At 39.4% G+C, this 26,386-nt stretch overlaps 1 long non-coding RNA gene across 1 annotated transcript; it reads right to left on the reverse strand.

Annotated features, from left to right (window-relative positions):
• Positions 1-5,082: 5,082 nt before the first annotated feature.
• LOC106609080 (uncharacterized) lies at positions 5,083-15,257 on the reverse strand. Its single transcript, XR_006770718.1, has 4 exons — positions 15,187-15,257; positions 6,559-6,627; positions 5,440-5,484; positions 5,083-5,128 (listed from the first exon to the last, which is right to left on the reverse strand). It is a non-coding gene; the product is annotated as an uncharacterized lncRNA (long non-coding RNA).
• Between the last annotated feature and the right edge of the window lie 11,129 nt (positions 15,258-26,386).

The raw sequence follows: 26,386 nt of genomic DNA on the forward strand, positions 1-26,386 counted from the left end.
ATCCGGAATTATTTTTTGGGGAGCTCCGAATGACTTCCAATGCAATGCTATTGAAAGATCTAATTTCCGCCTCCCAGATTGCAGTTCCTATGGCTTTCACTAGATGTCAACAGTCTTTATACAAGATTTAACCTGTTAGGGCTAGGGGGCAGCATTTGCACGTCTGGATAAAAAAAACCTTTGACAATCTTCATCAGATGACACTCCTAGGACATTATGTTAGACAATACATGCATTTTTGTTCTATCAAGTTCATATTTATATCCAAAAACAGCATTTTACATCGGGCGCGTGTCGTTGAGAAAATGTGTCTCCCCCAAAACTGCCAGTGAATTACAAAAATACTCATTATAAAACGTGGTTAAAGTATTAAACTGTTATTCAAAGAATAACGGTTGCATTCTCCTGAATGCAAACGCATTGACAGATTTCAAAATAACTTTACTGGGAAAGCATACTTTGCAATAATCTGAGTACTCTGGTCAGAAAAATACACTAGGCTATACAGATAGATGACTCCAACCTAGCAATATTCCCTTACCTGTAATAATCTTCATCAGAAGGCACTTCCAGGAATCTCAGGTCCACAACAAATGTTTTTTTTCTATCAAATTGGTTGTTGATCATTGCTAGACAGCCATTTTAAAGTCTTGCAATATATTTTGAAGACAGTTTAAGTCAAACTGTAACTAGGCCACTTAATATCATAGTGGCAAGCAACTCCAGTGTATATTTGGCATTGTGTTTTAGGTTATTGTCCTGCTGAAAGGTGAATTTGTCTCCTACTGTCTGCTGGAAAGCAGACTGAATCAAACTTTCTTCATGGGTTTTGCCTGTGAAGAGCTCTATTACGTTTATTTTTATCCCCAAAAACTCCATGGTCTTTGCCGATGACAAGCATATCTATAACATGATGCAGCCACCACCATGCTTGAAATTATACCATGGGTGGGTCTAATCCTGAATGCTGATTGGTTAAAAACACATTCCAGCCGGTGTCCATTCCACAAGTTACCACCGGCTAAATCTATGACGTTAGAATGCCTGTTTACTCTGTTCCATCTCACTGTGCAATCCACTGTCTCATCAGCCCAGCCAGGCACTTCATAAACTTGATCTCACTACAAAAAGCATTTAGACATTATCTCACATTTCTTTTAGACTAACATTTCGTTTTCAACAGCGGAGAGTTGTATAAACCTTGCTGTCTGTCTCTCCGACATTTGTAATATCGTTTTTTCATTATTCAAATTCTTCAGCTGTCCCATAGTAATGAACAGACAGGAGTCTGGACGAGACAGACAGGCAGGCAACGTTTCTCAGCCAGTCGAAATCATGAATCACCTGGCATAATTTTTATGCATATATGCAAAGAAATTTAAATTGAAAATAGGTCAAACGAAACAAAGTGCAGCTAGTTTTCAGTCTTTCCAGCTCCAGTTTGAAGTGATTGTGTTAGCTGTGTTGTTGGCTAGCTCCTCTTAACTTCTACGGACTAGGTGGGACGCTTGCGTCCCCCCTACTCAACAGCCAGTGTAATCCCGTGGCGCGATATTCAAATACCTCAAAAATGCAAAAACTTCAATTTTTCAAACATATGACTATTTTACACCATTTTAAAGACAAGACTCTCGTTAATCTAACCACACTGTCCGATTTCAAAAAGGCTTTACAACGAAAGCAAAACATTAGATTATGTCAGCAGAGTACCCAGCCAGAAATAATCAGACACCCATTTTTCAAGCTAGCATATAATGTCACATAAACCCAAACCACAGCTAAATGCAGCACTAACCTTTGATGATCTTCATCAGATGACAACCCTAGGACATTATGTTATACAATACATGCATGTTTTGTTCAATCAAGTTCATATTTATATCAAAAACCAGCTTTTTACATTAGCATGTGACGTTCAGAACTAGCAAACTTCCGGGGAATTCGCTAACAATTTACTAAATTACTCACGATAAAACGTTCACAAAAAGCATAACAATTATTTTAAGAATTATAGATACAGACCTCCTCTATGCACTCGATATGTCCGATTTTAAAATAGCTTTTCAGTGAAAGCACATTTTGCAATATTCTCAGTAGATAGCCCGGCATCACAGGGCTAGCTATTTAGACACCCAGCAAGTTTAGCACTCACCAAAGTCAGATTTACTATAAGAAAAATGTTATTACCTTTGCTGTTCTTCGTCAGAATGCACTCCCAGGACTTCTACTTCAATAACAAATGTTGGTTTGGTCCCAAATAATCCATTGTTATATCCAAATAGCGGCGTTTTGTTCGTGCGTTCAAGACACTATCCGAAAGGGTAAATAAGGGTGACGAGCATGGCGCATTTCGTGACAAAAAAATTCTAAATATTCCATTACCGTACTTCGAGGCATGTCAACCGCTGTTTAAAATCAATTTTTATGCCATTTTTCTCGTAAAAAAGCGATAATATTCCGACCGGGAAAGCCTGTATACGTACAAAGAGAGAGAAAATAAATACATCTCGTGCCCTCGTGCACGAGCGTGAGTCTCAGAGTACTCTGACCAGCCACTATCCAAACGCGATAATGTGTTTCAGCCAGAGGCTGCCTCGATATCATTCAGCTTTTTCCCGGGTTCTGAGAGCCTATGGGAGCCGTAGGAAGTGTCACGTTACGGCAAAGATCCTCAGTCTTCAATAAAAAGAGCCAAGATGAACAACAACTTGTCAGAGAGGGCGCTTCCTGTTTGGAATCTTCTCAGGTTTTTGCCTGCCATATGAGTTCTGTTATACTCACAGACACCATTCAAACAGTTTTAGAAACTTTAGGGTGTTTTCTATCCAAAGCCAATAATGATATGCATATATGCATATTCTAGTTACTGGGCAGGAGTAGTAACCAGATTAAATCGGGTATGTTTTTTATCCGGCCGTGTCAATACTGCCCCCTAGCCCTAACAGGTTAACAACACTGTCCTATCGAGTGAGCACATTTTCAATGCCAGGCGAAATAACACCTCATTAGCTCATTGTTATAGATGTATCCAAATAAATGTCACTAGAAAATAGCTTAAACAAATGCAAATGTATCTTCTTTGCTGTTATTCTGGCTGCACGTTTTGACGTGACTGTAAGTTAGCTGTAGTTGGCTAGCTAGCATGCAAGGGATAAGAACGTTGCCAGCCAGTGTGGCAAAATAACATTTAGAATTAATGACTGGGACCATAGATACAGAACAAAAAGATTGAACGACTGGGTCGCGTCTCTAGCAACCAACCCGAAATAATGAATGAAGGATGAAGGATGAAATAGTATGAATTAAATTAATCCAAATAATTTTTTTAATGAAAATATGTTAATCATGATTTAAATATGTTGGTAACCCATTGAAACCTGTTGTCTCAGGCCTAACAAAACCCGTGCAATCCTCCAAACACCGGCTTCTCTGGAATTATCACTTAAATATGAGGAGTAATACTCAGTGATGTGTTGTGTTGGATTTTCCCCAAACATAACGCTTTGAATTCAGGACATAAAGTTAATGTATTTTCCACATTCGTTGCAGTTTTACTTTAGTGCCTTATTGCAAACAGGATGCATGTTTTGAAAATATTTGTAGTATGTAGACTTCCTTCTTTTCACTGTGTCATTTAGGTTAGTATTATGGAGTAACTACAATTTTGTTGATCCATCCTCAATTTTCTCCTATCTTTGCCATTAGCCCCATGAAGAAATCGCTGAGCGGTTTCCTTCCTGTCTAGCAATTGAGTTAGGAGAGACGCCTGTATAATTGTAGTGACTGGTGTATTGATACACCATCCAAAGTGTAATTATTAACTTCACCATGCATTTTTTAATTTTTACCCACCTACCAATAAGTGCCCTTTGTTGCGCGGCGTTGGATAACCTCCCTGTTCTTTGTGGTTGAATGTGTTTGAAATTCATTGCTTGATTTCATAATTGTATGTGTGGGGTACAGAGATGAGGTAGTAGTTCAAAAATCATGTTAAACACTATTATTGCACACAGAGTCCATGCAACTTATTTTGTGACTTGTTAATATAGACCACATGGAGAATTACATAATTCAGATTTCAATATGAATAAAGACTTGCGGACAAACACGATTTAATAAAATGATCTGCATGTCACGTCCTGACCAGTAAAAGGGGTTATTTGTCATTGTAGTTTGGTCAGGGCGTGGCAGGGGGTGTTTGTTTTGTGTTTCGGTGTTTTTGGGTTTAGGTTCTATGTTATCTATTTCTATGTTTATATCTAGTTTTCTATTTCTATGTTGGGGATTTGGCAATGACCTCCAATTAGAGGCAGCTGGTTGTCGTTGTCTCTAATTGGAGGCCATATTTAGCTGTGTTTGTTTCACTTGTGTTTTGTGGGTGGTTATTTTCTGTATAGCCTGGGAGCCTTACCGCACTGTTATCGTCATTTGTTTAAGTGTTTTCTTTAAATAAATTAAGAAGATGAGCACTTTACCCGCTGCGCCTTAGTCCAATCCTTATGACGCCTATGACACGGCAATTTTTAAAGGAACCGGTTAACTTTGTCTTTCAGCTAGGTCTTTTTCATTTTTCGAAATTTGCACTAAGAATGGCATAATCCAAATCCAACATTTTGACATGTCCCTCTGTGCACCCTCTGTGAGTTCTTGGAAGTTTTTAACCCACTTAACCCCAAAACTTCTCCAAGTTGTCACCCTAGTTGTAAAGCCCTAGTTGTTTTGTTTATTTGACAAAGTCTTGGTGAAATTCTCATTTCAATATCGTGAAAACTTTTTAAATATCGTTTTCAAAAGAAACATTTAACATCTAATAGTGAAATCATAGTGTAAAAGCATGGGAGCTGGTTCTACTCTTTTTGGCAATTTTCTGGTGTTTTGTGGTGGAAAACTGAGTGGGTCGAGCATAAAACGTCAACCTTGTTACACATAGATAGACAGCCTAGAAATGTTTTAACAATAAAAAAATGTGTTTTAACAATAAAAAAATGTGAAGCTTCCATTTCCCCCATCACAAGGAGATTTCTGTCTGATTTAAGATTAAATCGTCAACCTTTTTTAAAAACATTCTGTTGAGGGCACTCACCCTTGGTCCCATGGAGCCCAGGTCTCCCTTGTCTCCTGTTTCTCCCTGAGTTAGTAAGAAAACTCTGTAAGACGTAGGAATATGTATGGTGTACATTCATCACAAACTTAGACTGACAGTGGCTTAGAACAGAGTAGAATAATACATTATCCATTTGCTGAAAACAATATTTTGTTTTCTTTTCCACATTAGCATTTACTCAATTGGAATGTTTAGTGTGCACTTTGTAATTGTGTAATTCCTCAATATATCAATGTTGGCAAAGCATCATCAGCCATACACATGATTGAGAAGGGCAACAACAGATATGTAGTAATAATAATAATAATAATAATAGTTAGCAGTCATGCAATGACCTTTGAACCTCTAGGGCCTGGGTTCCCTGCCTCTCCTGGCCCTCCCTGCAGGAGAGATAGACAGACAATGAGCAACAGTGGAATAGTAAGCCACCACGACCCCTCTGAATGAACAGACACTTTTGATAGTAAGACAAGGCCATACTGCAAAAAGGCATTCATATGACTAAATATCTTACATACTGTGACTTTAAACATTTTCTAGGCCACATCACAGAGGAATATAAAATTAAATCAAAGGTGGCACGGAAGGCTAAGCAGAAGTTTATTCATGACGAAGTTTTTCATGTTTGCTTTTTCAAATCCAATGGCCCGTTGGCATAATAAGTAATCCAATCAAATTATGTTTATTTGAACTCCAGTAACTGCAAATGGAGGGTTTCTTCCCTTTGGTACTCTGTTTGAAAAGGCAGTCAATGATGTGGGTCCCTGTCCCTGTTTAGTCTGGAACAAAAACCGCCTGTAGGGTAGATGCCATGCATAAACAATGGTAAACTCATACTGTACATATCTGATTTACTCTTGTGTAGAGGAAAACCTAAAACCCAGGGTTTTCTGTTCCCACTCTCATTCCAAATGAATATTTACGAGTATGATAATCACTAATTAAGCTATCTTTGTCCTTACAAAGTGCAGTACATTAGCAACAATGACATTTGAGGTGTGACAATCTTCAACTTTACCCTGGCTAGAAAACGTTTGGCGATATAAGCCAGTGTTCTGAATGCATACAAAACAGAATATTACTTAATCAATGTGTAATACTAAATAAAGGAAGACCTCAACCATTGGTCAAAGTTTTGAAAAACCTTAATTCATTGAATCTTCCTGGTCTACTTCCTAATCTATCAGAACCTTCCTAATTTACTGTGAACTGAAGGCTTTCTTCATCTTGCAAGTTTGGAAACATAAAAGCCACTAGAGAGCAGCAAATACTGTAACAATGACCCAAAAGGTAGAGCTTAGAATGTTAGAAAAATAACATGCACTTGCTTGAAACTAAAATGTGTGCCTCTCTAATCACATCACTGAATGGTCTCTCTTGTGTCCCAAGCCAGCTTCCCCGCAATCACCCCCCCCCCCCTGCCCCCCACCCCTCTGGTTAACCCCAACACTGACCTTTTGACCGGGCGGTCCAGTCTCGCCTCGCTCTCCTTTGCCTGGTGGGCCCAGGTCCCCTCGCTCACCCTGGAGACAGCATAGAAGAAAGACACTTCCAGTAATTGGGACAAGGAGTGGTAAGTTGTTATTTTCTATGGTAGAGTAGGTCAGGGCGTGACAGGGGGGTTTTCTATTTTAGTTTTTTCTATGTTGTTATGTTCTAGTTTTGTATTTCTATGTTGGGTTGTTCTAGTTTTTGTATTTCTATGTTGGGCTTTGTTTGAGATGATCTCCAATTAGAGGCAGCTGCTCATCGTTGTCTCAAATTGGAGGTCATATTTAAGTTGGTGTTTGTCCCACCTGGGTTTGTGGGAGATTCATTTTGAGTCAGTGTATGTTTCACCTCTGCGTCACGGTTTGTTGTTGTTTGTATTCAGTTTTTTTATGTATTGCATAGTTTCACAGTGTAAATAAAATGTGGAACGACACACACGCTGCACTTTGGTCCGCTTCTTCCTACGACAGGCTCCATCTCTCGCTGACTCCTTTACCCATGGATGGATCTCCCATCATCATTACATGAATGCACACACTGGGCTCTATTTTAACAAATCTAATGCAATGGTAAATCTTAGCGCTGGACGTAGGGCTATAGGTCTGGGGATGTCAGAAATATTTGAGCTATTTTCACTGCGGCAATTATGAGCGCAATAGCTAGCGGTGGCACGAAAGGGCTGGGTTTTGATGAAAACATTTATTATAAGTGTGACGAAGGCTTGGCCACTCACTTGCTTAATACTGCATGCCGTTGTCTCAAGTCTGTAGGTAATTGACAGTCTTTGCCTCATCATCAACTCAGTTTATTAAATAGCCTAGGCTACAATAATGTGTAATAGCAACAGTAAAAAAAAAAATACATTCAGTGTTTGCTCAATATTTTTAGTATTTGGTATTTATTAGGATCCCTAATTAGCTGTTGCCGAGGCAACGGCTACTCTTCCTGGGGTCCAAACAGGAAACAACACAACAAATAAATACATAATATACAGCACCAGTCAAACGTTTGGACACACCTACTCATTCAAGGGTTTTTCTTTATTTTTAAAAATGTTCTACTTTGTAGAATAATAGTGAAGACATGTAAAATATGAAATAACACATATGGAATCATGTAATAACCAAAAAAGGGTTAAACAAATGAAAATATATTTTACATTTGAGATTCTTCAAAGTAGCCATGCTTTGCCTTGATAACAGTTCTGCACACTCTTGGCATTCTCTAAACCAGCTTCATGAGAGCTTTGTAATATGCTGAGCACTTGTGGCTGCTTCCTTACTCTGTGGAATATAAACATTCAACTGAAGAGGGCAGTCATCACTTCTTCTTAGAGGGTGTTGGGTTCAAATAGTCGGAAAATGTGGAATGCTGTGGTAGCCATGCTGGTTAAGTGTGCCTTGAATTCTAAATAAATCACTGACAGTGTATTTGTATTTATTACTCTTCCTGGGGTCCAGCAAAAGGAAGGCAGTTTATACAACTTTAAAACATTACAATACATTCACAGATTTCACAACACACTGTGTGGCCACAGGCCCCTACTCCACCACTACCACATATCTACATTACTATATCCATGTGTGTGTGTGTGTGTGTGTGTGTGTGTGTGTGTGTGTGTGTGTGTGTGTGTGTGTGTGTATGCATGTGTCTGTGCCAACGTGTGTGTTGCTTCACAGTTTTCGCTGTTCCATAAGGGTTTTCTTTATCTGTTTTTTAAATCTAATTTTACTGCTTGCGTCAGTTACTTGATGTGGAATAGAGTTCCATGTAGTCATGGCTCTATGTAGTACTGTGTGCCTCCCATAGTCTGTTCTGGACTTGGGGACTGTGAAGAGACCTCTTGTGGCATGTCTTGTGGGGTATTCATGGGTGTGCCAGTAGTTTAGACAGACAGCTCGGTGCGTTCAACATGTCAATACCTCTCATAAATAAAAGTAGTGATGAAGTCAATCTCTCCTCCACTTTGAGCCAGGAGAGATTGACATGCATATTATTAATATTAGCTCTCTGTGTACATCCAAGGGCCAGCCGGGCTGCCCTGTTCTGAGCCAATTGCAATTTTCCTAAGTCCTTTTTTGTGGCACCTGACCACACGACTGAACAGTAGTCAAGGTGCGACAAAACTAGGGCCTGTAGGACCTGCTTTGTTGATAGTGTTCTTAAGAAGGCAGAGCATCGCTTTATTATAGACAGACTTCTACCAGTCTTAGCTACTACTGCATCAATATGTTTTGATCATGACAGTTTACAATCTAGTGTTACTCCAAGCAGTTCAGTCATCTCAACTTGCTCAATTTCCACATTATTTATTAAAAGATTTAGTTGAGGTTTAGGGTTTAGGGTTTAGTGTGTTTTGTTCCAAATACAATGCTTTTATTTTTAGGAATATTTAGGGCTAACCTATTCCTTGCCACCCACTCCGAAACGAACTGCAGCTCTTTGTTGAGTTTTGCAGTCATTTCAGTCGCTGTAGTAGCTGACGTGTATAGTGTTGAGTCATCGCATACATAGAAACTCTGGCTTTACTCAAAGTCAGTGTGACGGGATTGTGTAGAGTTAGGTGAAGGAGTCAAGCGCAGGAGAGCAGAGATGTCCGAGATGCGTATTTAATAGGCAAGTCCCATAAACATACAGGTCACGTACAATACCAAAACAAACGCTCTTAAAACCTGTTGGGGATAGGGGGCAGTATTGACACGGCTGGATAAAAAACGTACCCGATTTAATCTGGTTACTACTCCTGCCCAGTAACTAGAATATGCATATAATTATTGGCTTTGGATAGAAAACACCCTAAAGTTTCTAAAACTGTTTGAATGGTGTCTGTGAGTATAACAGAACTCCTATGGCAGGCCAAAACCTGAGAAGATTTCAAGCAGGAAGTGGCCTGTCTGAGAAGTAGTGTTTCATCTTGGCTCTTTTTATTGAAGACTCAGGATCTGTGCAATAACGTGACACTTCCTACGTCTTCCATAGGGTCTCAGAGCCCGGGAAAACGTTGAACGATATCGAGGCAGGCTCTGGCTGAAACACTTTATCGCTTTTGGCAAGTGGCCACTCAGAGTACTATGGGCTTAGGCGCGTGCCCGCTTCGACCGAATGCATTGTTTTCCTTTGTCTGTTTATCTAAACGCAGATTCCCGGTCAGAATATTATCGCTTTTTTTATGAGAAAAATGGCATAAAAATTGATTTTAAAAAGCGGTTGACATGCTTCGAAGTACGGTAATGGAATATTTAGAATTCTTTTGTCACGAATTGCGCCATGCTCGTAACCCTGATTTAGCCTTTAGGATAGTGTCTAGAACGCACGAACAAAACGCCGCTGTTTGGATATAACGATGGATTATTTTGGACCAAACCAACATTTGTTATTGAAGTAGAAGTCCTGGGAGTGCATTCTGACGAAGACAACAAAGGTAAGAACATTTTTCTTATAGTAAATCTGACTTTGATGAGTGCTAAACCTGCTGGGTGTCTAAATAGCTAGCCCTGTGATGCCGGGCTATCTACTGAGAATATTGCAAAATGTGCTTTCACCGAAAAGCTATTTTAAAATCGGACATATCGAGTGCATAGAGGAGTTCTGTATCTATAATTCTTAAAATAATTGTTATGCTTTTTGTGAACGTTTATCGTGAGTAATTTAGTAAATTCACCGGCAGTGTTCGGTGGGAATGCTAGTCACATGCTAGTCACATGCTAATGTAAAAAGCTGGTTTTTGATATAAATATGAACTTGATTGAACAAAACATGCATGTATTGTATAACATAATGTCCTAGGGTTGTCATCTGATGAAGATCATCAAAGGTTAGTGCTACATTTAGCTGTGGTTTGGGTTTATGTGACATTATATGCTAGCTTGAAAAATGGGTGTCTGATTATTTCTGGCTCGGTACTCTGCTGACATAATCTAATGTTTTGCTTTCGTTGTAAAGCCTTTTTGAAATCGGACAGTGTGGTTAGATTAACGAGAGTCTTGTCTTTAAAATGGTGTAAAATAGTCATATTTTTGAAAAATTGAAGTAATAGCATATCTAAGGATTTGAATAACGCGCCACAGGATTCCACTGCAAGCGTCCCACCTAGCCCATAGAGGTTAACAACAGAGAAAACCAGTTACTCACAGAAGGAGGGAAACAAAAAACAACGCTTCTAAACTTATACACACTATGTATAATACGTGAGAACCAATAAGGCACAACCTAAGCGAACAACATCACAATGCATGTATTGTATAACATAATGTCCTAGGGTTGTCATCTGATGAAGATCATCAAAGGTTAGTGCTGCATTTAGCTGTCTTCTGGGTTTTTGTGACATTATATGCTAGCTTGAAAAATGAGTGTCTGATTATTTCTGGCTTGGTACTCTGCTGACATAAGCTAATGTTTTGCTTTCGCTGTAAAGCCTTTTTGAAATCGGACAGTGTGGTTAGATAAAGGAGAGTCTTGTCTTTAAAATGCTGTGAAATAGTAATATGTTTGAAAAATTGAAGTTTTTGTATTTTTGAGGAATTTGTAATTCGCGCCACGCCTATCATTGGATATTGGAGCAGGTGTTCCGCTAGCGGAACGTCTAGATGTAAGATTAAACTAGTATGGAAGCACAAAGCTCCTGAAATCTTCACAATACCATGGCTAATTAAAAATAGAACTGTTGAATGTAAAGTGCTTTTTTTCATTTAGAAGTTAGGAGGAATGTAACTCAGAGCTAGAGCTGACAACTGATTCATTTGGGAGGTACTAGTTCTGATTGTTCTGATTACCTGAATACATTTTGTCAATCATTTCTAATGATTATTTCTCAATCCAATAGTGTTTCAATAACACTATTAATTTAAGTAGATCAGTATTAATACTTTCATGTGAAAAAATAAGATGTAACTACTGTCCAAAATTGAATTAAAGGTCCTGCACAGTCAAACAATTTGAAGGTATTTGGATGAAACCAGATCAATGTAGGAATACCAAAGTATGAAAAATTACTGCTACTTCTACATTGATCAAGTTTGATCAAAAAGTTACTGGCCCCATGTCAAACACTTGGATTCAGGAGGCAGGATTATTAAGGGTTTTTCGTGTCATCATAAAATCCTCTCATTTTAATACACCAATGGTAACATCTAATTCTCATAGCTAATTTAAATAAGTACTGCCTTGTAACCATCATCGCAGAAGGCGTTTTCGCAGAGGGGATTAGTTTGCATAGCTAGGTAGCTAGTCAAATGGTGACAAAATTTGACTGCAGCATTTCAGCAAATATAATTAGAGGTTTCCCATATTCATTCAAGGCAAATATACATATAGTTTTCTGCTTTCATCTGTGTCTGGTGTTAGTTAGTTACTGGCTAGCAAGGTTTTCAGCCAGCATGGAACAAAAGCAGGGGAAGAGTTGCCCAACACTCAGACACCGTTGGTCATGTCATTGCATCAAGAAACATTCAAAATGGGAGATTCATACAAACTTCTTGACATCATTGATATTCATGATATATGAACAGTTGAAGTCTGAAGTTTACATACACCTTAGCCAAATACATTTAAACTACGTTTTTCACAATTTCTGACCTATAATCCTAGTAAGAATTCCCTGTTTTAGGTCAGTTCGGAACACCACTTCATTTTAAGAATGTGAAAAGTCAGAATAATAGTAGAAAGAATTATTTATTTCAGCTTTATTTCTTTCATCACATTCCCAGTGGGTCAGAAGTTTACATACACTCAATTAGTATTTGGTAGCATTGCCTTTAAATTGTTTAACTTGGGTCAAACGTTTCGGGTAGCCTCCCACAAGCTTTTGGCATATTCCTCCTGACAGAGCTGGTGTAACTGAGTCAGGTTTGCAGGCCTCCTTGCTCGCACACATTTTTTCAGTTCTGCCCACAAATGTTCTATAGGATTGAGGACAGGTCTTTGTGATGGCCACTCCAATACCTTGACTTTGTTGTCCTTAAGCCATTTTGCCACAACTTTGGAAGTATGCTTGGGGTCATTGTCCCCATTTGCGACCAAGCTTAAACTTCCTGACTGATGTCTTGAGATGTTGCTTCAATATATCCACATAATTTTCTTTCTTCATGATGCCATCTATTTTGTGAAGTGCACCAGTCCCTCCTGCAGCAAAGCACCCCCACGTGCTTCACGGTTGGGATGGTGTTCTTTGGTTTGCAAGCCTCCCCCTTTTTCCTCCAAACATAATGATGGTCATTATGGCCAAACAGTTCTATTTTTGTTTCATCAGACATTTCTCCAAAATTGTACGATCTTTGTCCCCATGTGCAGTTGCAAACCATAGTCTGGCTTTTTTATGGCGGTTTTGCAGCAGTGGCTTCCTCCTTGCTGAGCAGCCTTTCAGGACTCGTTTTACTGTAGATATAGATACTTTTGTTCCTGTTTCCTCCAGCATCTTCACAAGGTCCTTTGCTGTTGTTCTGGGATTGATTTGCACTTTTCGCACCAAAGAACGTTCCTCTCTAGGAGACAGAACGTGTCTCCTTCCTGAGCGGTATGACGGCTGCATGGTCACATGATGTTTATACTTGCGTACTATTGTTTGTACAGATGAACGTGGTACCTTCAGGCGTTTGGAAATGGCTCCCAAGGATGAACCAGACTTGTAGAGGTCTACAGTTTTTTTTCTGAGGTCTTGGCTGATTTCTTTTGACTTTCCCATGATGTCAAGCAAAGAGGCACTGAGTTTGAAGGTAGGCCTTGAAATACATCCACAGTTACACCTCCAATTGACTGAAATAATGTCAATTAGCCTATCAGAAGATTCTAAGTCCATGACATCATTTTCTGGAATTTTCCAAGCTGTTTAAAGGCACAGTTAACTTAGTGTATGTAAACTTCTGACCCACTGGAATTGTGATATAGTAAATTATAAGTGAAATAATCTGTCTGGAAACAATTGTTGGAAAATTACTTGTGTCATGCACAAAGTAGATGTCCTAACCGACTTGCCAGAACTATACTTTGTTAACAAGAAATTTGTGGAGTGGTTGAAAAACGAGTTTAATGACTCCAACCTAAGTGTATGTAAACTTCCGACTTCAACTGTATATATATATATATATATATATATATATATACAGTACCGGTCAAAAGTTTGGATGCACCTACTCATCTTTATTTTTTACATGTTCGACATTGTAGAACAATAGTGAAGACATCACAAATATGAAATAACACATATGGAATCATGTAGTAACCAACAAAGTGTTAAACAAATCAAAATATATTTTATTTTTGACATTCTTCAAAGTCGCCTCCCTTTGCCTTGATGATAGCTTTGCACACTCTTGCCATTCTCTCATCCAGCTTCATGAGGTGGTCACCTAGAATGCATTTAAATTAACAAGTGTGCCTTTTTAAAGTTAATTTGTGGAATTTCTTTCCTTTGTAATGCGTTTGACCCAATCAGTTGTGACAAGGTAGGGGTGGAACACAGACCATAGCCGTACAACATACAGTGGTTCGGGCTGATTGGGCTCATTGATTCGATTTGAAAAAGAAATGCTGCGCTCATGGAATGGCATGCTTTGAGCACTACTGAAAGTGCCATTTACATGTGAAAAATGAATGCCAAATGCAGAATTTTCTATAGGCATATTGTTAAACGTTTTGTTGGTGACACTTTGATATCTTGATAATCCACAGATGAAACAATAACAAAACATTCGCTCCACCTCATCATAGTGGTCTCTGACTTGTGGTCAGACTCACCAGGTGGAACAAACTTAAACTTGTGCCTTTTTTCAATGCTGATTTGAATGTTATTGAGAAAACAGAGAAGTGTCAAATATATTTTTTTGCAAACCTCCTTTCTGAATTTAAAAGTAATCCTTGAAGTAATCATTTGGTTTTTCAAAAGTATCTGTATTCCGGTTACAATACTTTTTGCTAGTAATTTAACTGATTACAGTTACTGTTTTTTTGCAATCCCTTACATGTAATCTGTTACTCCCCAACCCAGTACATAAGAGTGGTAACAATACAACAATGTAATACAGGGGCGCCTGCCTGCCTGCCTGCCTGCCTGCCTGCCTGCCTGCCTGCCTGCCTGCCTGCCTGCCTGCCTGCCTGCCTGCCTGCCTGCCTGCCTGCCTGCCACATTGCAGCTTTATCTAACTTTTTTGCATACTGTTGACGCATATGTTTTTGCATTAAATGCAATGTTTTGACATATGGGTAATATACCTTGATGCCTATATTTTCACAAAAGCGTCACTTTCTGTGGCTTATCAATGACACCATGTTTTAATGGAGGTGTTGATTCCAGATCTGGTTTACAGGCAAATTCGACCTGGATATTGATGCTCAGGAGCTAAGCCTAAACACTGTAGAAACAGATCTATAAAAGTTTTAAAATGTACTAAGTTCTAAATGACCATGACAGACAATGACAATGATAGATTGGAAATTGGCCTTGACAGTGACATATCTGATTGTCATTTTACATACCTTGTAATAACATTCTTGGGTAACCTTCCTTTAACAACCCAGAGTCCTCCATCTGTTTAGCCACTCACGCACTACTGTATAGTATATTACATATGATATACATGGTTCAAATTGACACGTACCTTGGTTCCTGGTAGTCCTGGGAGCCCTGGTTCTCCCTGTGGTCCTAGGAATCCAGGCTCACCCTGTAATCAGCAAGGATATAAGAGATGTTCATAAAAAAAGATGTCACTGTTGTTACTACCATGCATGCAGTCATGCATGCACGCAGGCATGCATGCACGCAGGCATGCATGCACGCAGGCATGCATGCACGCAGGCATGCATGCACGCACGCACATGCACACACACTAGACACAATCAGCAACAGTTCCCAAACAACGTATGGAGTGGTTTCATACACTATAATGATTACTTCTCTCAGAATACCATCTATAAAATGTAAGGGCAGACTAAGCAAGCCCTAAATTGTAACTGAAGTACCTATGTGACGCAGGGTACCGTACTAAACCACCAATTACCTCTAAATCCCGCAACATAATCTCCAAACTTTTAGTTGAGCAACCACTGTATGTGGCAGGGTCTACAGACAACCATGGACTACAAAAAGAAAACCAGCCATGTTGCGGACACCAACATCTTGCTTCCTGACAAGCTAAACACCTTCTTTGCCTGCTTTGAGGAAAACACAGTGACACCGATGCGGCCCGCTACCAAGGAATATGGGCTCTCCTTCTCTGTGGCCGATGTGAGTAAGACATTTAAGCGTGCTAACCCTCTGAAGAATTCCGGCCCAGACGACATCCCTATCTGCGTCCTAAGAGCATTCGCAGACCAGCTGGCTGTAGTGTTTACGGACATATTCAATCTTACCCTAACCCAGTCTGCTGTCCCCACTTGCTTCTAGATGTCCACCATTGTTCCTGTACCCAACAAAGCAAAGGTAACTGAAGTAAATGACTATCGCCCTGTTGCACTCACTTCTGTCATAATGAAGTGCTTTGAGAGGCTAGTTAACCTGTTAGGGCTAGGGGGCAGTATTTGCACGGCTGGATAAAAAAAAATGTACCCGATTTAATCTGGTTACTAATCCTACCCAGTAACTAGAATATGCATATACTTATTATATATGTATAGAAAACACTCTAAAGTTTCTAAAACTGTTTGAATGGTGTCTGTGAGTATAACAGAACTCATTTGGCAGGCAAAACCCTGAGACATTTTCTGACAGGAAGTGGATACCTGATGTGTTGTATTACCTTTAAACCTATGCCATTGAAAAACACAGGGGCTGAGGAATATTTTGGCACTTCCAATTGCTTCCACTAGATGTCACCAGCCTTTACAAAGTGTTTTGAGTCTTCTGGAGGGAGATCTGACCGAACAAGAGCCATGGAACGATGATGGCCCATTAGACACCTGGCGCGCGAGTTGATGTTGGGTACCCTCGTTCCAATACGTTATAAAAGAGTATGCATTCGTCCACCTTGAATATTATTCATGTTCAGGTTAAAAAAGGCCCTAATGATTTATGCTATACAACGTTTGACATGTTTGAACGAACGTAAATATATTTTTTCCCCTCGTTCATGAAGTGAAGTCCGGCGGGCTTAGATCATGTGCTAACAAGACGGAGATTTTTGGACATAAATGATGAGCTTTTTTGAACAAAACTACATTCGTTATGGACCTGTGATACCTGGAAGTGACATCTGATGAAGAGAATCAAAGGTAATGGATTATTTACATAGTATTTTCGATTTTAGATCTCCCCAACATGACGACTAGTCTGTATCGCAACGCGTATTTTTCTGGGCGCAGTGCTCAGATTATTGCAAAGTGTGATTTCCCAGTAAGGTTATTTTTAAATCTGGCAAGTTGATTGCGTTCAAGAGATGTAAATCTATAATTCTTTAAATGACAATATAATATTTTACCAATGTTTTCTAATTTTAATTATTTAATTTGTGATGCTGACTTGACTGCCGGTTATTGGAGGGAAACGATTTCCTCAACATCAATGCCATAGTAAAACGCTGTTTTTGGATATAAATATGAACTTGATAGAACTAAAAATGCATGCATTGTCTAACATAATGTCCTAGGAGTGTCATCTGATGGAGATTGTAAAAGGTTAGTGCATCATTTTAGCTGGTTTTATGGTTTTGGTGACCCTGTCTTTGAATTGACAAAACATTACACACAACTCTTGTAAATGTACTGTCCTAACATACTCTAAATTTATGCTTTCGCTGTAAAACCTTTTTGAAATCGTAAAACGTGGTTAGATTAAGGAGATGTTTATCTTTCAAAGGGTGTAAAATAGTTGTATGTTTGAAAAATTTGAATTTTGACATTTATTTGGATTCAAATTTGCGGCTCTTGAAATGCACCTGCTGTTGATGGAGTGCACCACGGGGGGGACGCCTGCGTCCCACCTAGCCCATAGAGGTTAAGGATCATATCCCCTCTACCTTACCTGACACCCTAGACGCTCTTCAATTGGCTTACCGCCCCAATAGATCCACAGACGATGCCCTATCCCATCTGGACAAGAGGAATACCTATGTAGGAATGCTGTTCATTGACTATAGCTCAGCCTTCAACACCATAATACCCTCCAAGCTCATCATTAAGCTCGGGGCCTTGGGTCTGAACCCTTCCCTCTGCAACTGGGTCCTGGACTTCCTGACGTGCCGCCCCCAGGTGGTGAAGGTAGGAAACAACACCTCCACTTCGCTGATCCTCAACACAGGGGCCCCACAAGGGTGCGTGCTCAGCACCCTCCTGTACCCCTGTTCACCCATGACTGCGTGGCCACGCACACCTCCAACTCAATCAAGTTTGCAGATGACACAACAGTAGTAGGACTGAATACCAACAATAATGAGATCGCCTACATGGAGGAGGTGAGGGCCATGGGAGAGTGGTGCCAGGAAAATAACCTCTCACGCAATGTCAATAAAACAAAGGAGCTGATTGTTGACTTCAGGAAATAGCAGAGGGAGCACGCCCCTATCCACATCAACGAGACTGCAGTGGAGAAGGTGGAAAGCTTCAATTTCCTCGGCGTACACGTCACTGACGATCTGAAATGGTCCAACCACACAGACAGTGTGGTGAAGGCGCAATAGCACCTCTTCAACCTCAGGAGGCTGAAGAAATTTGGCTAGGCCCCTAAAACCCTCACAAACTTTTACAGATGTACAATTGAGAGCATCCTGTCGGCTGCATTACCATCTGGTACGGCAACTGCACCACCCGCAAACACAGGGCTCTCCAGAGGGTGTTGCGGCCTGCCCAATTCATCACCGGGGGCAAACTACCTGCCCTCCAGGACACCTACAGCACCCGATGTCACAGGAAGGCGAAGAAGATCATCAAGGACATCAACCACCCAAGCCACCGCCTGTTTACCCCGCTATCATCCACAAGGCGAGGTTAGTAAAGGTGCATCAAAACTGTGACTGAGAGACTGAAAAACAGCTTCTATTTCAATGCCATCAGACTGTTAAATAGCCATCACTAGCCGGCTTCCACCCAGTTACGCAACACTGCACCTTAGAGGCTGCTGCCCTATATTCATAGACTTGGAATCACTGGCCTCTTTAATAATGGAACACTAGTCACTTTAATATTGTTTAAATAATGTTTACATACTGCTCTATTCATCTCATATGTATATACTGTATTATATTCTACTGTATTTTAGTCAGTGCCACTCCGACATTGCTCTATCTAATATTTCTATATTTCTTTATTCCATTCTTTTACTTTTAGATTTGTGTGTATTGTTGTGAATTGTTTCAGATACTACTGCACTGTTGGAGCTAGGAACACAAGCATTTCGCTACACCCACAATAACATCTGCTAAATATGTGTATGTGACCAATTCAATTAGATTTGATTAGCTTAAGTGTTTCTAAACTCAAGTCTGCTACCTGTTCTGGTCTGTGGATACATACATCAGCCCTTTAAATTCCGAAGTGACAAAACATTTCCACTTTGGTGTTAGATGTAACAGGATGATTCTAATGCCGGAATGAAACTATTCTTATTAGTTGGCCATGAACAATACCTAGTAGTGCTGCACACTCTTCGAAGTAAAGGTGCCTGGAAGAACCTTTGGGTTGCCATTCCAGCGGAACCTTTCCAGTTGAAAAAGGGTATTCAAGGAACCCCTGTGTAAAGGGTTTAAACCGGAAACTTTTGTGATGGGAGGGGTTAAATTTTTTTACTTTTTAATAATATATTGTAGAGCCTATCTGATTGGAAGTATGGCTTTCAGATAGTCCTTTTTGGCCACCTGTTAAGGTAAATGTCACTCCTGTTCATCATGTTACATTTGTACACCTTAAATGTTTACATTCCTTGAATATTGATGCATATTACATATTCTAATATAATATTAACATTCTGATACATACAGTACTAAAGTGGCAACTATTCCAACTTTGGGATTTGCATAGGCTCTTCAGGAACAAAAACACCTCTGTTAGCCTCATTGAAACTACAAAACTGTCCGTGTTTAACCTTATCATGTGATGACTATACAACAGAACCAATTTACAGGAATTACATTTACTCTAATGGGTTTATTTATGATTTGTAATCACCTTTCAACGCACAAGATCTAGAAAATAGTAAATAGCATTCATTTTTGGTATTTTGGTATTTTATTAGGATCCCATTAGTTGTTTCGAAAGCCTGGGGTCCACACAGAACATGAAACATGACATAATAGACAAGAACAGCTCAAGGACAGAACTACATACTATTAAAAATGGCACACATAGCCTACATATCAATACAAACACACACGATAGCTAGGTCAAATAGGGGAGAGGCTTTGTGTCGTGAGGTGTTGCTTATTCTGTTTTTTTTTTAACCAGGTTTGATGTTAATTTGAGCAATATGAGATGGAAGGGAGTTCCATGGAATAATGGCTCTATATAATACTGTACACTTTCTTGAATTTGTTCTCGATTTGGGGACTATGAAAAGACCCCTGGTGGCATGTCTAGTGGGGGAAGTGTGTATGTGAGAGCTGTGCATAAGTTGAATATGCAAACACATTGAATTTTTTTACAAAATGTTTATTATAAGAAGAAGTGATGCTGTCAGTCTCTCCTCAGCTATTAGCCAAGAGAGACTGGCATGCATAGTATTTACAGTATATTAGCCCTCTGATTACAATGAAGAGCAACACATGCAGCTCTGTTCTGGGCTAGCTGCAGCTTAACTAGGTTTTTCTTTGCACTTGAACACATGGCTGACCACATGGCTGCAGGACTTGATTTGTGGAGTGTGGTGTTAAAAAAGCAGAACATCTCTCTATTAGGGACAGACCTCTCCCCATCTTTACAACCAATGAATCTACATGTTTTGACCATGACAGTTTACAATTTAAGGTAACACCAAGTAATTTAGTCCCCTCAACTTGTTCAACAGCCACACCATTCATTACCAGATTCAGCTGAGGTCTAGCGCTTAGGGAATGATTTGTACCAAATACAATGGTCTAAGTTTTAGAGATGTTCAGGACCAGTTTATTACTGGCCACCCATTCAAAAACTGACTGCAACTCCTTGTTAAGGTTTTCAGTAACTTCATTAGCTGTGGTTGCTGACATATACAGTGGTTATACCTTTAAAAGTTGCATCGTACTGCAGCACAGGTTGTTGCAAAATTCTATGGCACGTTATTTAAGTGTCAGCCATTGTTGCCATTAATGGCAGTTAGTGCTAGTTTTCCCACCAGAGGGCATCTTTCAGAAGCTAAGTTATTGAAATGACATGGAGCTGTAGGCCTAAGAGTCAAAGGGAGCCTAATTAGCTTAATCAATTTTATGAATATTATAGTTTTTCTATTCCAAGAATAACGAAAATGTATTTCTTACTGTAGCCGATGTACTGTAGGTCTAAGGGTTTACGTTAGGAAATTATGGCACTGTACAACGTGTTTCTATTCCAAGAAAACTAAAATGCATTTGTTACTGTCTGTGACGTCCTGACCAGTAAAAGGGGTTATTTGTAGTTTGGTCAGGGCGTGGCAGGGGGTGTTTGTTTTGTGTGTTTCGGGGTATGTTTTCTATTTCTATGTGGGTTTTCTAGCTTTTCTATTTCTTTGTTAGTTTTGGGAACGACCTCCAATTAGAAGCAGCTGGTTGTCGTTGCTTCTAATTGGAGGCCATATTTAAGTGGGTTTATTTTCTCTTGTGTTTGTGGGTAGATGATTTTTGTATAGTCCTTGTGTCCTTATGGAACTGTTAGTTGACTTCGATTTATTTTGTTTAAGTGTTCACGTATATAAATAAAAGAAGATGAGCACCATACCCGCTGCGCCTTGGTCCACTTTCTACGACGCACCTGACACTGTCGCTGTTTTAGCGTAACTTACTTATTGCATAAAGGCCTACTTAAATATACAGTACATCAATCACTCATTCATTTGTGCATGTCATCACACAGCATACAAGTCATCCATGTCTTTAAATACAGTCAAGCATTTTAGTTATAAAACTCAATAACAAAGGGAGTCTTGATTAATTTTACAATCATGGCTAAAGAGATTTAATTAAGGGTTTCAGTTAGGAAAATAGGGCGCTGTACGTGACTGGTCGGGAATAGTCCTCGGCTACATAATTGACTGCGAGTGAAGAGCAAAATAATCCTTACATTTCCACATAAAAATCTGATTGATTTATAAAGACCAGTCCCCATGCTCTGTCATTCAGTGATATTTATTCCCATAGTAACTCGTTATGGAGCCATCCAGATGTGGTTAGAAAACAGTGCATTTGGAGGGCTATTCCATGGCTAAAGCGATTTAATTAAGGGTTTCAGTTTCAGATAATATGGTGCTGTACAATAGGACCGGTCGGGATTAGGCCTAAACAAAATAATCCTAACATTTCCAAATAAAAATCTGATTGATTTATAAAGACCAGTCCCCATGCTCTGTCATTCAGTGATATTTATTCCCTATTGTCCTGCTGATAGTTGAAATAAACATCTGCATTTTGAAAGAGTATTTTTTTATCATTATTTTATTAACGAAAGAATAAATACTGTACAGTATATGCTTTGATCCAACATTTTTTGGTTGCATGAGTTTTTTTCCACACCTACAGTAGCCGAGCTATTAGACTACCCTTTTGTAAAGGTTGGAGAGTCTATTGTCCGGCTAATAGCCCATCCTGGAAACGTTTGCAGGAATTCACAGCTTGCTATTCTTGTGAAAAACAAAATGCCTCCAGCTGTCCATCACTACTGTAAATAAACACACAGAAAATATAAGGGGCTTTTATATAATTATATATAAAAGTGGCTTCAATCTTGAATATAATCATTAATTCTGAAGGTATGGTTTTAGGTTTTAGGCCTGCAGTGGGTTATAATAAACATAAAATTGCGTGTCAATTCATAAACCATGTGCCATGGAATCGGTACATCGAAAATCTCTTCCCAACTATTTTGCAATCTGTATGGCACAGCTGTCATTTTTTGGTCCTTAAATTAAACGGGTATATATTTTTAATTATCACAAATTTCTTTAACCAATTTTGGTCGTTAATGCCGGGCCGAAAGAAAAGTCCCTTACTTTTTCCCCCTTCCACTTGATAAAGGTTCCAATTGATCAAGTTATTTCTTATCAATTAGTATATTTGAGTTTAACCACAATATTTGTTATATTATTTGTTCTGTTTTTTTTTCTGGTGGATTAAACTGAAATTGCAACCAACTATCTATGGCTTATTTAAAAAATAACAATATTTTGGAGATGATCTTGTTTTCAAATAACCAAAAGTGAGCAGTTATAATCTGAATAAAGGGAAAAATGCCATTCTTGAACATGGGGTGAGACATTCTTACTAATTTGTAAATAAAGGCAGTTTGTTATTTAGAATGATTTATTTCTGTTTTTAGAGGGAGAGAAACCAAAAGCCCACCATGCCTATTTTTCAAAAATCGTCAGTCTACATGTTAAGTGTAATTCCCCCTGTCAGGGGCGTGGTAAAGGACAGACCAAGGCGCAGCGGGTATCGTGCTCATCTTCTTTTTTATTACGAGTGAACACTTAACTAAATAAACCAACGCCAAACAACAGTTCCGTAAGGACAATACGAAAAACAACCACCCACAAAACCCAAAGGAAAACAGGCTGCCCAGGTATGGCCTCCAATCAGAGACAACGAAAGACACCTGCCTCTTATTGGAAACCACACTCGGCCAAACCTGGAAAACAGAACATAGAAAATAAAACTAGAACCAAAATCCCCTAGACCAAAAACCCCAAAACACACAAAACAAACACCCCCTGCCACGCCCTGACCATACTACAATGACAAAAGACCCTTTTACTGGTCAGGACGTGACACCCCCATTGTATTTACCCAAGTTCTCTCTTAACTCCAGGACCACCGACAGGTTTTGTTGTTGTTGCCTGATGCAGGACTCCAGTGCCAGAGAAGAGACTCTCAGACTGAAAACGGCTCCATTAATTTATGAAAAGATAGTCAATTTGTGCCACAGTTTAGACAACTGATATAGATCAGCATTCCAACTCCCCCTTGTGATAGTGTGGTGCAATGAAGAATGCCACTATCTACCACTAACGGTCATGGCATAAGCTCGTACCTTTTAAAAGGAAGAACCACTGAACATACAGTGCATTCGGGAAGTGTTCAGACCCCTTGATTTTTCCACATTTTGTTACCTTACATTATTATAAAATGTATTCAATTGTTTTTTCCCCTCATCAATCGACACAAAATACCCCATAATGACAAAGAAAAAATTTAATTTCACATTTACATAAGTACTCAGTACTTTGTTGATGCACCTTTGGCTGTGATTACAGCCTCAAGTTTTCTTGGCTATGACGCTACAAGCTTTGCACACCTGTATTTGTGGAGTTTCTCCCATTCTTCTCTGCAGATCCTCTCAAGCTCTGTCAGGTTGGATGGGGAGCATTGCTGCACAGCTATTTTCAGGTCTCTCCAGAGATGTTTGATCGGGTTCAGGTCTGTGCTCTGGCTGGGCCACTCAAGAACATTCAGAGACTGGTCCCAAAGCCACTCCTGCGTTGTCTTGGCTGTGTGCTTAGGGTCATTATCCTGTTGGAAGAATAACCTTCAACCCAGTCTGAGGTCCTGAGCACTCTGGAGTAGGTTTTCATCAAGGATCTCTCTGTACATTGCTCTGTTTATTTTTCCCTCGATCCTGACTAGTCTCCCAGTCCCTGCCGCTGAAAAATATTGCTGCCACCACCATGCTTCACCGTAGGGATGGTGCCAGGTTTCCAGGTTTCCAGGTTTCCTCCAGACATGACGCTTGGCATTCAGGCTAAAGAGTTCAATCTTGGTTTCATCAGACCAGATAATCTTGTTTCTCATGGTTTGAGAGTAAATTAAGTGCCTTTTGGCAAACTCCAAGCGGGCTGTCATGTGCCTTTTACTGAGGAGTGGCTTCTGGCTGGCCCCTCTACCATAAAGGCCTGATTGCTGTTGTGCTGCAGAGATGGTTATCCTTCTGGAAGGTTCTCCCATCACCACAGAGGAATTCTGGAGCTTTGTCAGAGTGACCATTGGGTTCTTGGTCACCTCCCTAACCAAGGCCCTTCTCCCCCAATTGCTCAGTTTGGCTCTAGGAAGAGTCTTGGTTGTTCCAAACTTCTTCCATTTTTGAATGATGGAGACCACTATGTTCTTGGGGACTTTCAATGGTGCAGAAATGTTTTGGTACCCTTCCCCAGATCTGTGCCTCGACACAATCCTGTCGCAGAGTTCTATGGACAATTCCTTCAACGTCATGGCTTGATTTTTGCTCTGACATGCACAGTCAACTGTGGGACCTTATACAGACAGGTGTGTGCCTTTCCAAATCATGTCCAATCAATTGAATTGACCACAGATGGACTCCAATCAGGTTGTAGAAACATCTCAAGGATGATCAATGGAAACAGGATGCACCTGAGCTCAATTTCTAGTCTGAATACTTATGTAGCAAAGGTTCTGAATACTTATGTAAATAATGTATCAGTTTTTATTTTTAATACATTTTCAAACATTCTTAAAAAAAACGTTTTTTGCTTTGTCGTTATTGCTTATTGTGTGTAGATTAATGAGGAAAATGTTTTATTAAAATAATTTTAGAATAAGGCTGTAACGTAACAAATTGTGTAAAAAGTCAAGTGGTCTCAATACTTTCCGAATGCACTGTATATGGTTGAATCATCAGCATACATGGACACACAGCCTTTGTTTAATGACAGTGGCATGTCATTGGTAAAATTCTAAAAAAGTAGAGGGCCTAGAGAACTGCCCTGCGGTAAACCACACCCTACATGTTTGACATTGGAGGAGCTTCCAATGAAGAAAACCCTATGAGTTCTATTAGATAGATTGAATCCAAGATATGGACAAGCTAAGGTTGAAAAGCCATAAAACATATGTTTTCTCAACAACAGGTTATGGTCAATAATATCAAAGGCAGCACTGAAATCTAACATACAACTACCACAATGTTCTTATTTTCCTTCTTTTTTTAACCAATCTTCAGTCATTTGTGTCAGTGCAGTACATGTTCATTTCCCTTATCTATATGCATGCTGAAAGTCTGTTGTCAATTTGTTTACATAGGAATAGCATTGTATTTGGTCAAACACCATTTGTACCAACAGTTTGCTAAGAGCTGGCAGCAAGCTGATTGGAAACAATAATTGGCAACATCAAATGGTGTTGTGATGAAAGTACAGTGCCTTCAGAAAGTATTCACACCCCTTGATGTTTCCCACATTTTGTTGTGTTACAGTCTTCATTTTTTAATTGATTAAGTAGACATTTTTGGTCACTGGCTGTAACACAGCAAAATGTGGAATAAGTCAAAGGGTATGAATACTTTCTGTAAATATGGCACTGTAAATTTGATGATTTCATATGATATGAACAACCTATTCTTGACAAATGGGTGAATAGGGACTGAAATATTTGTTTGATAATCTACATATACAGTTGAAGTTGGAAGTTTACATGCACCTTAGCCAAATACATTTAAACTCAGTTTTTCACAATTCCTGACATTTAATCCTAGTAAAAATTCCCTTTCATAGGTAATTTAGGATCACCACTTTATTTTAAGAATGGAAATGTCAGAATAATAGTAGAGAGAATGATTTATTTCAGCTTTTATATATTTCATCACATTCCCAGTGGGTCAGAAGTTTGCATACACTCAATTAGTATTTGGTAGCATTGCCTATAAATTGTTTAACTTGGGTCAAACGTTTCAGGTAGCCTTCCACAAGCTTACCACAATAAG

The sequence above is a fragment of the Salmo salar genome, chromosome ssa07 (genome assembly GCF_905237065.1).
Source record: "Salmo salar chromosome ssa07, Ssal_v3.1, whole genome shotgun sequence".
In the NCBI taxonomy this organism is placed as follows: domain Eukaryota; kingdom Metazoa; phylum Chordata; class Actinopteri; order Salmoniformes; family Salmonidae; genus Salmo; species Salmo salar.